Source organism: Bemisia tabaci, chromosome 7 (assembly GCF_918797505.1).
Source record: "Bemisia tabaci chromosome 7, PGI_BMITA_v3".
In the NCBI taxonomy this organism is placed as follows: domain Eukaryota; kingdom Metazoa; phylum Arthropoda; class Insecta; order Hemiptera; family Aleyrodidae; genus Bemisia; species Bemisia tabaci.
In genome coordinates this window covers 36,068,254-36,081,001 of record NC_092799.1, presented here as the reverse complement: position 1 = coordinate 36,081,001, position 12,748 = coordinate 36,068,254, and the positions used below count along the sequence as shown (strand labels likewise).

At 40.7% G+C, this 12,748-nt stretch overlaps 2 non-coding genes across 2 annotated transcripts; both read right to left on the bottom strand.

The window, feature by feature from the left end:
* Window positions 1–659: 659 nt before the first annotated feature.
* On the bottom strand, window positions 660–732 carry TRNAF-GAA (transfer RNA phenylalanine (anticodon GAA)). Its single transcript has one exon. It is a non-coding gene; the product is annotated as a tRNA-Phe (tRNA).
* Window positions 733–10,245: 9,513 nt separating this feature from the next.
* Window positions 10,246–10,317, bottom strand: TRNAT-CGU (transfer RNA threonine (anticodon CGU)). Its single transcript has one exon. It is a non-coding gene; the product is annotated as a tRNA-Thr (tRNA).
* Window positions 10,318–12,748: the final 2,431 nt, after the last annotated feature.

Here is a 12,748-nt window from a genome sequence, read left to right as displayed (position 1 = left end):
CTCTCAAGAAAAGGAAATTCATTTTCCAAGAAAGTTCAATAATTTTTCAGCGGTTGCTTATGTAGCCCGCAATAATTAGCCGAGAATTTAATACGGAACTTAGATATGTGACTCTTATTTTTTCCCTAAAATATCTAAATTCAGATTTTACCAATTTTTTGCACTTTATGGCATACTGATAGTTCATTACAGGAATTTTCATTAATGTCATAAAATACCAAGAAATTTCATTTTATAAAGTTCCATGAAATTTTGCACCTCTTGAGTTTCACTGTCTTTTCTTTGTTTTACACCAGTGGAAAAATTTCATGAAATTTTTTATAAGTCTTGAGAGCGCATAAAACGTCTAAAAATTGTGGAAATGCAATTTTGAATTAAAAAAAAATTATCATGAGTTGAATTTCGGTGTTCTCGGTGAATTTTTACAGGCTGCGTGGACAGCCCCTGTTAATTCCCTGTAACTTCCCCATAACTTCCCCATCGAACAGAAACATGACGTTTCGATTTCTCCCCTGAGGGCCCAAAAATAATTATTCAGCAGCCATCGACATCGTATAACGTCCACGACCTCATCAAAGCCGATGGTCCCGAGAAATACGACCGAGGCTTCTTGAGAGTCCCGGAGCTCGTTCTACCCAAGAGCCGTTAAAATTTTCCTCTGCCGAAACCCGGGATCGAACCAGGGACATTTAGATCTTCAGTCTAACGCTCTCCCAACTGAGCTATTTCGGCCGGTGAGGTAGAGCCGCGAAATCGAGCCATTTAAGGCAGCTCTCAGTGTTGCCACGTTTGTTGATTTTTTAGCGCTAGAAGTGAATACCTCGCTGCCAAATTTACCGTGAATTTCAGTAGGCGGTTTTCATCTCCCTCTTCCATACATTTTGCTAATTACATGGAGAGTGACGGAATATATTTCCAGGCTCTCCCTTCATCCTTGAAACCTCGTTTTTACTATCGAGATGATAGGATTTTATACTTAAGAGGATACTTACCTAGTTCATTTTCTCCCCCCTCCTGCCTTCATGCCATCACTCGTTCGCAGAGATGCAACGTTTCTTTAAATTCTGTTAACTAAAATTTCAAAAGATTTCGCATAATTCTCTGAAATTATCCTCATTTTTTTTCCCCCGAAAATTGTTTAATAGACTCGCAGGAGTTCATTGAACGTTTTGAAAAGGGAAAAATTTTTCTATTGAAATTTTGAAATCGCTTTTTGATGGTTCTTGTTGAAAATTGTTTCTGTTTATTTGTTGCGGTTTACAAGGAACCCCAGGATAATTTTACGAAATTTTATGATACTTCCTCTGCCTAAAGAAATGACATGAAATTCAATTTTGAATTTCTGCTCGTTAAGTAAGCCGAAATGCAAAAATCCCTCACTCCTCGACCCGCATAGTCCTCACGGAAAAAAATTAAAATTAATAACATTTCTCGGGAAAGTAGCATAGATAATGTATCTTTTTGTCTTCTTTTTTTGAAAACTTACTTTCTCCTTTCTACTTTCTGATCTAAATAATCCTAACATTTCTTTTCTACTTTTCTTTGTCTATTATTTTCTTCTTTTTTTTTCTTGATGTCTCACCACTTGAGACTTACTTTACTGAGGTATACTTGAAATAAAGACACATCCCGATTGCGTCACTGGAGGAAAACAGTTCAGTTTACAGCGTGGAGAATTGCCTACCTACAAAATTGAAGGAAAATTATCGAGAGGAATCATTATGTTTCAACAGTCGAACCCCAAGAATGGCTATTATGTGCGAAAATTTTTCTCTAAGAAAAATTAGCAATTACTACTCTGCAAGTCGATAATTTTACGATATTTTATGATACTTCCTCTACTGAACGAAATTACAATGTATTTAAATGTGATAGAGTCGAATTTTTAACATCAGCCTTGAGTAAATATCTAGTCTCCAATTAGCACAATGCAAAGAGGGTGAGAAAGGTAGGCAAATCGCAATGCAAAAAGAAATTGCAACTTAATTCAATTTCTTTGCAATGAATCGGCAGCAACAATTTTACCATGCAATAATTGCACTTTATCGCAACCCGTGCTGTTTGAGTCTCAAACTATTTCTCATGCTTGAGTTGTTTTCCAAACCTCTCAGTGTAGTTATAAATCTCATTAGTTGAATTAAATTCTTTGATAAAAACGGTATTTCTTCAGGGAGGATGCAGTCAGAGACAGGGTAAAAACAAACTTCACCCCGCGAATCATCGAATTAATACCCAATGAGATATTCAATGGATCGGGTCCCGCGGAAGAAGAGCGTGGGGGGGGGGGGGAGGGGGGTGTTTATCACTCCATACTCTCCTTTGCCGAGGGTAGCCCGAGGGTAGGAGAAGGCGTAGAGACTCAGGAACCGGGAAGATAAGAAAGGGATTGTATTCAAATCCGGGCCTTTGTCCGTTACCCTCTTCACGAGGAAAAGGAAGAAAGGGAAGAAAGGTCTGACGCGACCTTGCAGATCCCGCAAGCGGCAGGACGCGCAACTGATGTTAACACCAGATGCCGCGCAAGCATGACGTCACAATTTCTCCGTCAACAGTTCCCCGTAATTCCTGCCCCTGTTTTTTCTTCTTTTCTATTTTTTTTTTTCTTTTTTGGCCCGGCGGTCTCTATTATTCCTTAGCTGTTGCTCCTCTCTCCCTTCTTTGAGCGAGATCCTTATCTTCGTCACCTGGATCCGTGCAGCCGTCCTCAGCGACGCTATTCTTGCGCTTCCGGCTTGCGTATTGGACGTAACTGATCGGAAGGACTGGCCCATCAGGCAGCGAAATCGCGTAGCTGTAGAGTGCTTTTCAGAGAGAGAATACGACGGACGGACACTAGGCACCATGAGGACCAAGAGGATCCAGAGAGAGCGTGGTGACGCTGGATGAGAGGGGATCTATCGCTAACTTATGACGCTTTATCACTTGCACCATTTGTTGCCAACCTTACCGCCGTAGTAGGTATAGAGATATAGGTTGAAAATATTTTTTCCAAAAATGCAACATAATAAATTGAAATGATTTCAAAAGTGCAAATTCCCCTAATTTTGTAATTTAAGTAGATTTCACGATGATAAAAATGTCTATTCTATCATTTTGAAACAATTTATTGTATGTGACGTTTGCCATATTTTTACGTGATACCTCACGCATTTCGGAGAGTTCAAATAGTTGTATCATTGCGCTTTAGAAATGCGACGGCAGATTACAATTGAAATAGCCTTCATATACGCTAGTCTTGTCGATTTCCTTTGACATTTTAGTAGTCGTGAATGCATAGCTAAAATGCGCTCCAGCCAGAAGTGTATTCAGCAAATGAGAAGTTTTTATAGGAAGATTGAAAACAAACAAATGGTAGGAAATAAAACATAATAATAAGAACTTTGCAAAACGACAATCCGGGTATCGGAACTTGGCTGTTTTGAAAACGCCTTCAAATGCGGCGTGATACCTCACGCATTCCGGAGAGTTCAAATAGTTGTATCGTTGCGCCGTCAGAATGTGACGGAAGATTACAATTATTGAAATAGCCTCCATACACGCTGGGCTTGTCGATTTCCTTTGACATTTTTGCAGTGGTGAATGCATAGCTGAAGTGCGCTCCAGCTAGAATTGTATTTAGCAAATGGGTGGTTTTTATACGAGGATTAAAAAGAAGCAAGTGGTACGGAATATAACAAAAGAATATGAACTATGCAAAACGATAATCCGGGTATCGGAACTTGGCTGTTTTGAAAACGCCTTCAAATGTGGCGTGATACCTCACGCATTCCGGAGAGTTCAAATAGTTGTATCATTGCGCCTTAGGAATGCGACGGAAGATTAAAATGGAAATAGGTAGCCTCCATGCACGCTGGGCTTGTCGATTTCCTTTGACATTTTTGCAGTGGTGAATGCATAGCTGAAGTGCGCTCCAGATAGAATTGTATTCAGCAGATGAGTAGTTTTTACAGGAGGATTGAAAACAAACAAATGGTACGGAACAAAACAAAAGAATATGAACTATTCAAAACGATAATCCGGGTATCGGAACTTGGCTGTCTTGAAAACGCCTTCAAATGCGGCGTGATACCTCACGCATTCCGGAGAGTTCAAATAGTTGTATCATTGCGCCGTAAGAATGTGACGGAAGATTACAATTGAGGACACCGCACCAAGAACAGCCTATAGGCGTATAGGTCGTTATTACGCCCATCTGCTTTTCGGATTCTACGTACCCTGGACTATGCTGTGGTAGCGATAGAATATAAATAGGTAACGGCTCGAGGTCGAAAAACTTTTTCTTTCCGAGTTAAGTCAGGCCTCTGGATCGATGGGTGCAAGAACGACCTATAAACGGACCCATAAGGTGCTTGCTACCCCTTTCTTTACTCACTATCGATATTCTTTCATTTTGCGTTAATCATAAGTGATTAAAATGATTTATACTTTATATTGCCACCAAAATGACTGTTGGGCGTAATAATGGCCTATAAACTGCTTTTTTAAATTAAATATATGAGAGTATAAACCCAAAATGTATCGCAAAATCTACCCGAGATCCTTCAATAGAAGGGTTAGGTCACCCAAAAACACCAAAACAGGGTACCTGCATAGAAAAGTCTGCGCAGTACATCATAAACAAAACTTTAAATGCGTTTTTCTCAAAACGCGGTTTCCAGTTATAGGCTGTTCTTGGTGCGGTGTCTTCAATTGAGGTTTGTGCTCGTTCTTTATCTCAAACCCAGCGACAGGACGATTACCTACGGAATATTTTAGAGCCTTGGCTCTCAAAGTATTTAAACGGTTTACACGGTGGTGTTGAATTGTTGATCCTTGAAAAAATCTACGGTAAAGAAAAAAGTACATTTTTCTTCTCTATCACTTCTATCTTAGCCAGAAGTATTAATGGCTTCCTAAAATATATTTTTATCTCTTCTTCGGACCAACTTCCCTTTCTTTATGAAGTATGTAAAAGCAATAGGCGCAAGTGAAATCACGTAGATTCACTCTGGATTATTTCATAACTGGCAAGAACATTTCGCCTTCAATTTACGAAGTATGCAAAATTGCATCCTTCGAGTTAATATAGTGGTATCCCAAAACCTCACGCCCTTTCTTTATTATTTTCGTCAGAACACGTTCACGTAACCACAGTATTTTGCGGTCTACCAAAAGTTGGTTTTTTGGACATCGGACGTTTTCGCAGTTGCCGATTCAATTGGGCTCCATTTTGCAATTAGGAACTACAATTTCTGGCATCATCCGTAAAAATACATGTCTACAAGGAAACTAATGGCACAAACGTTGTTATCACACTGAGTCAGAAATTATAGTTCCTTATTGCAAAATATAGTCCAATTAAGCAATAGGTATAGTCTAGTAGAGGGTGGTTTCATCCGATTGTCCCTCCTCACACGCCTGTGTATTTTTAGGCTTGAGGGGTCGAATGCGAAAAGGGGAGATTGCGCCATTCCGGTTAAACTATTATTTCTCAAGAGAGACTCATTTCAGTTCGTCAGCTTCAAGGACAATAAGTAAAATTAAATATATTTTTTTTACTTTACTTTGCATTTTTTACTCATAGTAGTAGTGATCACTTGATTCCTGATTTCATATGATCCCCAGGAAATCTAATAACCATAGGCGTACGTGGTCATTTTGCTAGGAGGTGCCTGCCCCCCCCCCCCCCTCACCACTGTGATGTCTGGGAGGGGGGGGGGGTACTCCATATTCCCCAGTCTAGAGGGTGTTCAAGTGCCTCCCCTGGAAAATTTTTGAAATTTTAACTGTATTTGGACGCGTTTTGAGGCTTCCATGATGAAAATTTTAGTAGGTACTAACTAAATGAACGTGGTGTTTTCTAAGACTCCATATCAAAATAGATCATCATCCTCGACGAAGGTTTTTTCCTACCATCCAGAATTTCTGGGAGAAGCATCTGATACTATTTTCAATTCTGGAGGCCCAGACCCCCCCCCCCCCCTTTCGTACGTTAATGCTAATTTCCTACTGGGCTACATTTTCCAGCCACGTGAAAAGTAGTGTCGAAAATTTGGAATACCGGTCATTAGATTTCTATCATCCGAGTACAAGTATCATTTTTCTTATTAGTGTCCGATTTGCGGCATTTTTAAAAATTTTAGTTCCGCGATCGATTTTCGTCATTATCTCAACATCGATATTTAGGTTGATATACATATCCTCTTCAGTGGCGTGGCGTGAATTGCGATGTATCGATTGTTATGTCATTTAAACCTATGGTAAAGAATCGATTATTAAGGTGTTCGCTACGAACACCCTGCTGTCTATCGATCTTTTTCCATAGGTTTAAATGACATAACAATCGATACATCGCAAAGCACGCCACGCCACTGTTCTCTTTACGATAAGTAGTCATTATTTACGTGAAAAAAGTCATCATAATGTATGCGTGAGGATCAATGAAAGAAGGGAGAACTGACCCCCCGCTTCCCCCTATCCTCTTCTTCCACCGATGATGTATTACAATGAATGTTGAACACAGGAAGTCTTAGGCAATCCCTTCGCGCTGAGTTCTCTCTTTCCATGCGCCCCTTTCCAGTTCTCTCGAACTCCATCCTCGTCCATCAAGTCGGCGACCCCCCTCCTCCTCCCCTCAGAAAACAGGGCTCCTTGCGCAAGGACATCCCTTGCACGTGTGTTCCCTCCAGGGGCGACGTCAATGATCGAAGAGGGAGTTTGAGGTAAGCACTGAGTCCATTCACATGGGGGCCCTCAGCCCTACAAAGATCATATGTACAAAGGGCTTGCATCATGCTTTCTCCCTCCGCCCTTTCTTCGGGCCGAGGGATGCCCCTGTTATACCCTAGCCGAGCAGGGCCCGCTCTTTCCAAGGGGAAGAAATCTCGCTTTTCTTCTGCATCCCATCTCTTGCCTAATTCTCAAGTCGGGGCTGAAGGTCATTTTCGTCACCGTTGTCAATTTTTTCAATTTTTTACGGTACCTATAGTTCTACTGCGTGGTAAACTTAATTTTTTAGGCATAAAGAGGTCTCAATGAAAGAACAAAGAACGATCAATAAAAATTTCTAGCAAGCAACCGCACAGTTGCACGTCATGTAACGTGTAAAGAAATCATGCTTTTTTTATTATTCTTTTCATTGACGCACAGCTACAATTTGCAAAAATAAGGAGATGAATGAATGAACCATTAATAAATCAACTGAAAAAATTCGCTTATAGAGGGTGACTCGTGAATTTTTTCCAGATTTTTTTTTTTAATTCGCTTAATATTTCCAAAAGTTAATTCCTAGGACCCTCTACCCATGCCTTATACGAAGTAGTGTCTACCAAAATTAATTAATTCTCTCTCTTGATAAATGGAGGGACTGAAAAAGTACGGAATTTTTCTGTCAGAGGAGGTACTGCATTTCTTGAGACTGTACTGAAAAAGTATTGTAAAAGTATTAATTTTTGACCAGCCTGTTCTAGTAGACTAGACACCCTGGATGCATTTAAAAAATGCAATTTGTAAAAATTAGGTACTAAATTTCAGAAATCATAGTTCCTGGGCGAATCAATACGGCAACGCGGCCGATAGATGATCCAAGAAGGGAGGCTACGCTACGAGACCGTGAGTATGAAGCGTGTGCGTAGGTACGTCTGCTTACGGTGGGCATAGTAAAAGCCCTTCAGGGGCTCGAGATCTGTGCCATTCTGAATCTTACGAAACCGTTCTTCCCTCCGCGGCCCGCTTGCCCGCCTCCCCAGGTCCCGTGGGGTGGGCGACTCGTCTCTCCTCTTCTTCCCTTCAGATTATCTTCTCAGCTGATTCCATTGTCGAAGCTCATGGGGTTGTCACAAAGACGGTGGCTGGGCTGAGCCCCGTCGGCGCCGGGTCATTACGAAACAGCTGATGCAATTTCACCCCATCCACCCTTCATTCTTCCACCGCAGCCTGTGTTCAGGGTCAGGGACAGAGTCGCTCAACAGATGAAGGCACGTGAGGGATTTCTGGGTTCGTCCTGCCGGAGCCTCCCTGTGCTGCCGCCGTAAGAAAAAGCATGGTTTGCGGTACAATGGAAAAAAAAAAAAAAAAAAAAAAAAAAAAAAAAAAAAATTGAATCTACAGTCCAGACTCTCAAAAACATCGACAAGAAAAAGTACTCTTGATTCGATCGAATTTTTGCTTCAATTAAGAATCAAGCCTCTTAATTTCAGCGGATTTCCTTTTGATTTAAGCTTAATTCTGATTGAATCAAGAGTCCTTTTTCTTGTCAATGTTTTCAAGAGTCTCGACTCCAGATCCAATGTGTTTTTTTTTTTTTTTTTTTTTTTTTTTCCCCAGTGTACAGTCATATATGAGTATAGTTCTACCGTGCTAAGGAAGAACGCCGTATGAACATTTGAGAGTTGCCAACTTTCCTCCGATAAAATGTGTATTTTTTAGGAACGTAATGAATATTTTCCCTTGAAATTTTCAGGGACTTCAGGTGAAATTGTGAACTAAATTATCTGAAAATTGGGAGGAAACTATTCGAAAATTTACCATGAAATTCATTTTTTATCAAAGGAAATTTGGCAACGCCTGAAGGCTCTTGCGTCGTTCCTCCTTAGCACGGCAGAGTTATCACCAATCGTTATAGCACTAACCGGATTCACCAAAAGTATGGTAAATGCTGTCGGATGTATGATTTCCTTACCCTAGTATCACTGGGTCAAAAATCAAGTAGACTCATGATAGAATTTACTATAATTCTGTTGAAATTTAAGTAATTTTTTCTCGGGGAAAGAAAAAGACCTATTATGTGCAAAAATAGGTCCTTAGCCGCAGAGAGAACGAAATATTATGAAGATATTTCAAGATTTCACCGATTATCTCATCAATACGGAAAAAATTCGAAAATATGGTTTGACGAGATTTTTCACCAAAAATTTGAAACATAGGAATGGCAGGGATATTTTCAAAATATTTTACAATAACCCAATTAAAATATTTTTAAAACAAATTTTTTTTATGAAAAAAAGAAAGAAAGAAAATAAACCTAAGTTTTTCCGAAAATATTTTTGAAACATTTGGTAACTCGCAGGATGGAGTCTAGAGACCCTCCACGAGGAAACATGTGAGTATTTTGAACATGCTTTGGAACAAGTTACATAAATGCTGTGCGCAAAATACCTATCACTGTTTTACTAATTGGTATTTCAGTTCTTATCGAGTCTTTTTCCAGGGGAAACAAGACAACCGAGACAACCGAACGCTATAGCAACGTTTTAAAATTGCTGCACACTTAAATTGTTTTAGACGGAAGAAAAAAATCGGACATGTGACTTGAAATTTTCCATGGCTTGCTGAGGGAAAACTGAGGGACTATTTTAAGGCATACTTTTGATTTGATCTCTTTTCAATCAACAGGAAAACCTGAAAATCTTGAAACGCTGCAATTTCTGAGCCACGCAGTTTTTAAGCCTCGTAATCAGATCGCGTTGACGGCAAGGAATGGATACAACTATTCGTACTCAATGGGTGTCCATGTTGCATAAGCAAAAAAATGAAGGCGTTTTAGTTCCGCGAGCGCGGTACAGCTGGCCTGGCCCTATGCTCCCATTCAATTCGCATTCGAGCAATTTTGAAGAACTGGACGTACCTCTCTGGTACCCATCGGTCTGCTCGCTTCTAAATAAGTATACTAAATTGTTTTTACGACCTGAGTGCGATATTTACTTAGTTTAATGGTGACTATCCACGGGGAAAGAGATCAATCTTTACGGAAGATAATTTTTTTGGAAGCCTTTTTTTTATTCTCGAGTTGAAAGATAGGAAAACAATTGACAAGGCTGATCCTCTGGTTTCATCATCAATTCATACGACCTTTTTTCTCTACGGATAATTTTGCAGGTTTAAAATAGGTCTATTCAATCAATATATACAGCTAACCCTTTGACAGTCCCGCGATAAAATGATTATTTCTAATTTTGGAGATATTTCATACAGGAGCTTGACGTAATATTCCCCACTTTGCACCAGGTAAGGAAAATAGACGGGTTTCGTCGCAAATAATTCTGCGTGCCTTTGAAATATGATTGAATGCCAGTCATTAATGTGCCACCATTTGAAATCGTCAATAATAAATTGGTCGATCGATTGACGTCTAATCCCCATTACTTATTGTCGTAAATTTAGCTCAACCAGCTGTAAAATTTCCTTACGTCATGAAATACGGCTATTTGAGTAACGCGGAAGAACTGAAAAATGCAATTTTTGATAAGCGCGTGCATAAATTTTCCGTGCCTCCTGTGAGGTTTGAACTCACGACCCCTGGTTTACGAGACCAGTGCTCTGCCACTGAGCTAAGGAGGCTCCGTGACGGCGCAGGTCGAAAAAGAGGCAATTCAACAGTCTCGTTTCACAATCACTAGTCTTATTACACGTCACTATCGTAATTAACTAGATAATCCCTTGCAATCACGGCATGAATAGATATTCGACTGATTCAATTGATTTTATCGTCTGTCAGGCTCAACCCGGCTCGTAATGAACCGAGGCGCTAGCTAAGCTGTGATACGAGGTTCGCTGGTTCCTTGAGCGCTGTGTAGGGGGCAGCACCTGTACCGTTGGCTGAGAGAGCGGCGCGCACTGGCGCACAGTGTTTCCAACCGCGGATTTTGCTGGACAAATCCGAGACAGCAGTTAGACGAGACGTCTTTCCTTGTGCCTCATAGCAAAAAGTGATTTAATCAAATTAATTTTGAAATTTCGTTAAATTTCATTCCGTCCAATTCCCCTGTTTATCTTCTTACATCGCCCTCCCCTCTTTTCCAGCTTTAATAAGGAAAATGTGCAGTTCTTGAAATCTCACTCCTCAGATCCCTCCCCCCCCCCCCCCCCCCCCTCGGTTTTAACTCCGAAGGTGCGTAGTGTTTCTGAATCGTAATTTTGAGAATTTTCTCCGACGTCTCAAAAAATCCTATGATAGATCGTTCACGGTAAGCAGGTAGAGGCGCAATTAGAGCATTTTCTGGACGCGGGGGCTCCGGGTTCATTTGCTCCTCACGGGAGATAATACGCAATGGACGCACACGATTACAATATTTCTGGAGGGAAGGAGATAGCGTTTAATGTGTGCGATATAGCGGTTTCCTACATTTCAATCGTGACCTCTCAAAGCTGAGCCCTTTCGTTTAGGAAAACGAAAGGGCTACTTTTCCCCGAGTGTTCGAAACTCACCTTTGAGTTTTAGGAGCCATGTGGCGCATCAAGCTCGATTTTCAGGCGCCATCGAAGATTTTTGAGGGGCCAAATTGACTTTTTGCCTTTGAATTGACTTTTTCGACTTTTTGACTTTTGATTTTTTATGGCGCCTCTCAATTCCCATTGACTCGCTTCACTAAGCGCCGCTAGCACCGGCAAGGCGGTAAGCGTCTGAAGTCCAAACGCCTTCACTCCGGTGCGTATGCAACACGGACGTCCAAGGAGCCCGAATAGTTGCGTCCAGATTAAAATAAAGTTCGTTTAGTAGCCGTCGCATGCAAACGAAATTTGATTTGAATTTCTCCTCTTCATTTTTCCACATTTCTTCTTCTAATCTCGTTTTATTTGCATAAAACGAACAAATAAATATAGTTGGGATTGTGAATTTTTATAATAAACCTATTTTGGCTTGGTTACAAGGAGGAATCTTACAGGAATCTCAGATAAAGTTAGTTTTTCTGCTGCTCTAACCAATAGGAGAGGTGGCTGCATTTTCTTCTTCTAGCGCTCCGTCTTTGTTAGAGTCCCTTTATACTGAGAGTCAAGACAATGTGAATCTATTTCTGATTGGTTTCCGTATTTTAGGCCTTCACAGTGTCACAAACGGGAATAAAGATTACATTTTCACCGATTGCAAAGATTATAATCTGGAATGGACCAGGGAATTACGGATTCGGCAAGAAACAAACGGAATGAGAAAAGGAACGGAGAAAGGAATTTGGGAATGGGCCGATCAAAGATTACAAAAAACGTTCAATTTGTGTAATCTTCATTCCCGTTTGTGACTCCATGAGTAGAGTCCCTTTATACCCAGAGTTACGACAACTCGATTATCAGCTGACTGGCAGCCGTCCTTGGCTGGCCATGGAAGCCGAAACGAGTGCACCCAAACGAACGATATTGAGGGATAAGGATCAGGAATCCTGCGATGTCTGTCACACAAAAACAACAACATCAACAAAGTGATCAATTAAAAAGAAAATGAGATTGGTTTGTGAATAATTTCTTAGTCTATTTTCATTTTGGACCTATGGAAATAACAATTTACTCTTGATAAACCACAATTAGGTAATATTTTCATTATTCTTGTTCCTCATTCGAGGTACCGCCATCTTGGTGCACTCGTTTCGGCCTCCATGAGCGAGAACCAATCAGAATTGGATTTTTTTTTAGGCCACTTTCAGCCCAATCCTGGCCCAACCAAAAGTGAGTTGTCGTAACTCTGGGTATAAAGGGACTCTATCCATGAGGGGGTGTTGTCTTGACTCTCAGTACAAAGGGACTCTAGTCTTTATGTCTTGGGCTCCAGGAGCTCCATCACCTAACCTCAAAATTTTCGACACGTCCACAACGAACTGGTTTTTGTGTTTGGCCCAGATATTCCAGACCAAATTCTCATCAAAGACCAAAATCTGTCATCGGTGTCAAACTCGCTCCTAATGTAAACAAACAAACGGCGACATAGTCCGGACATAAACAAAGCGGATCTCGTCGAGATGTTCCAGACTAATTTTCTCAGCGTTATCGTTTCTTCACCTCG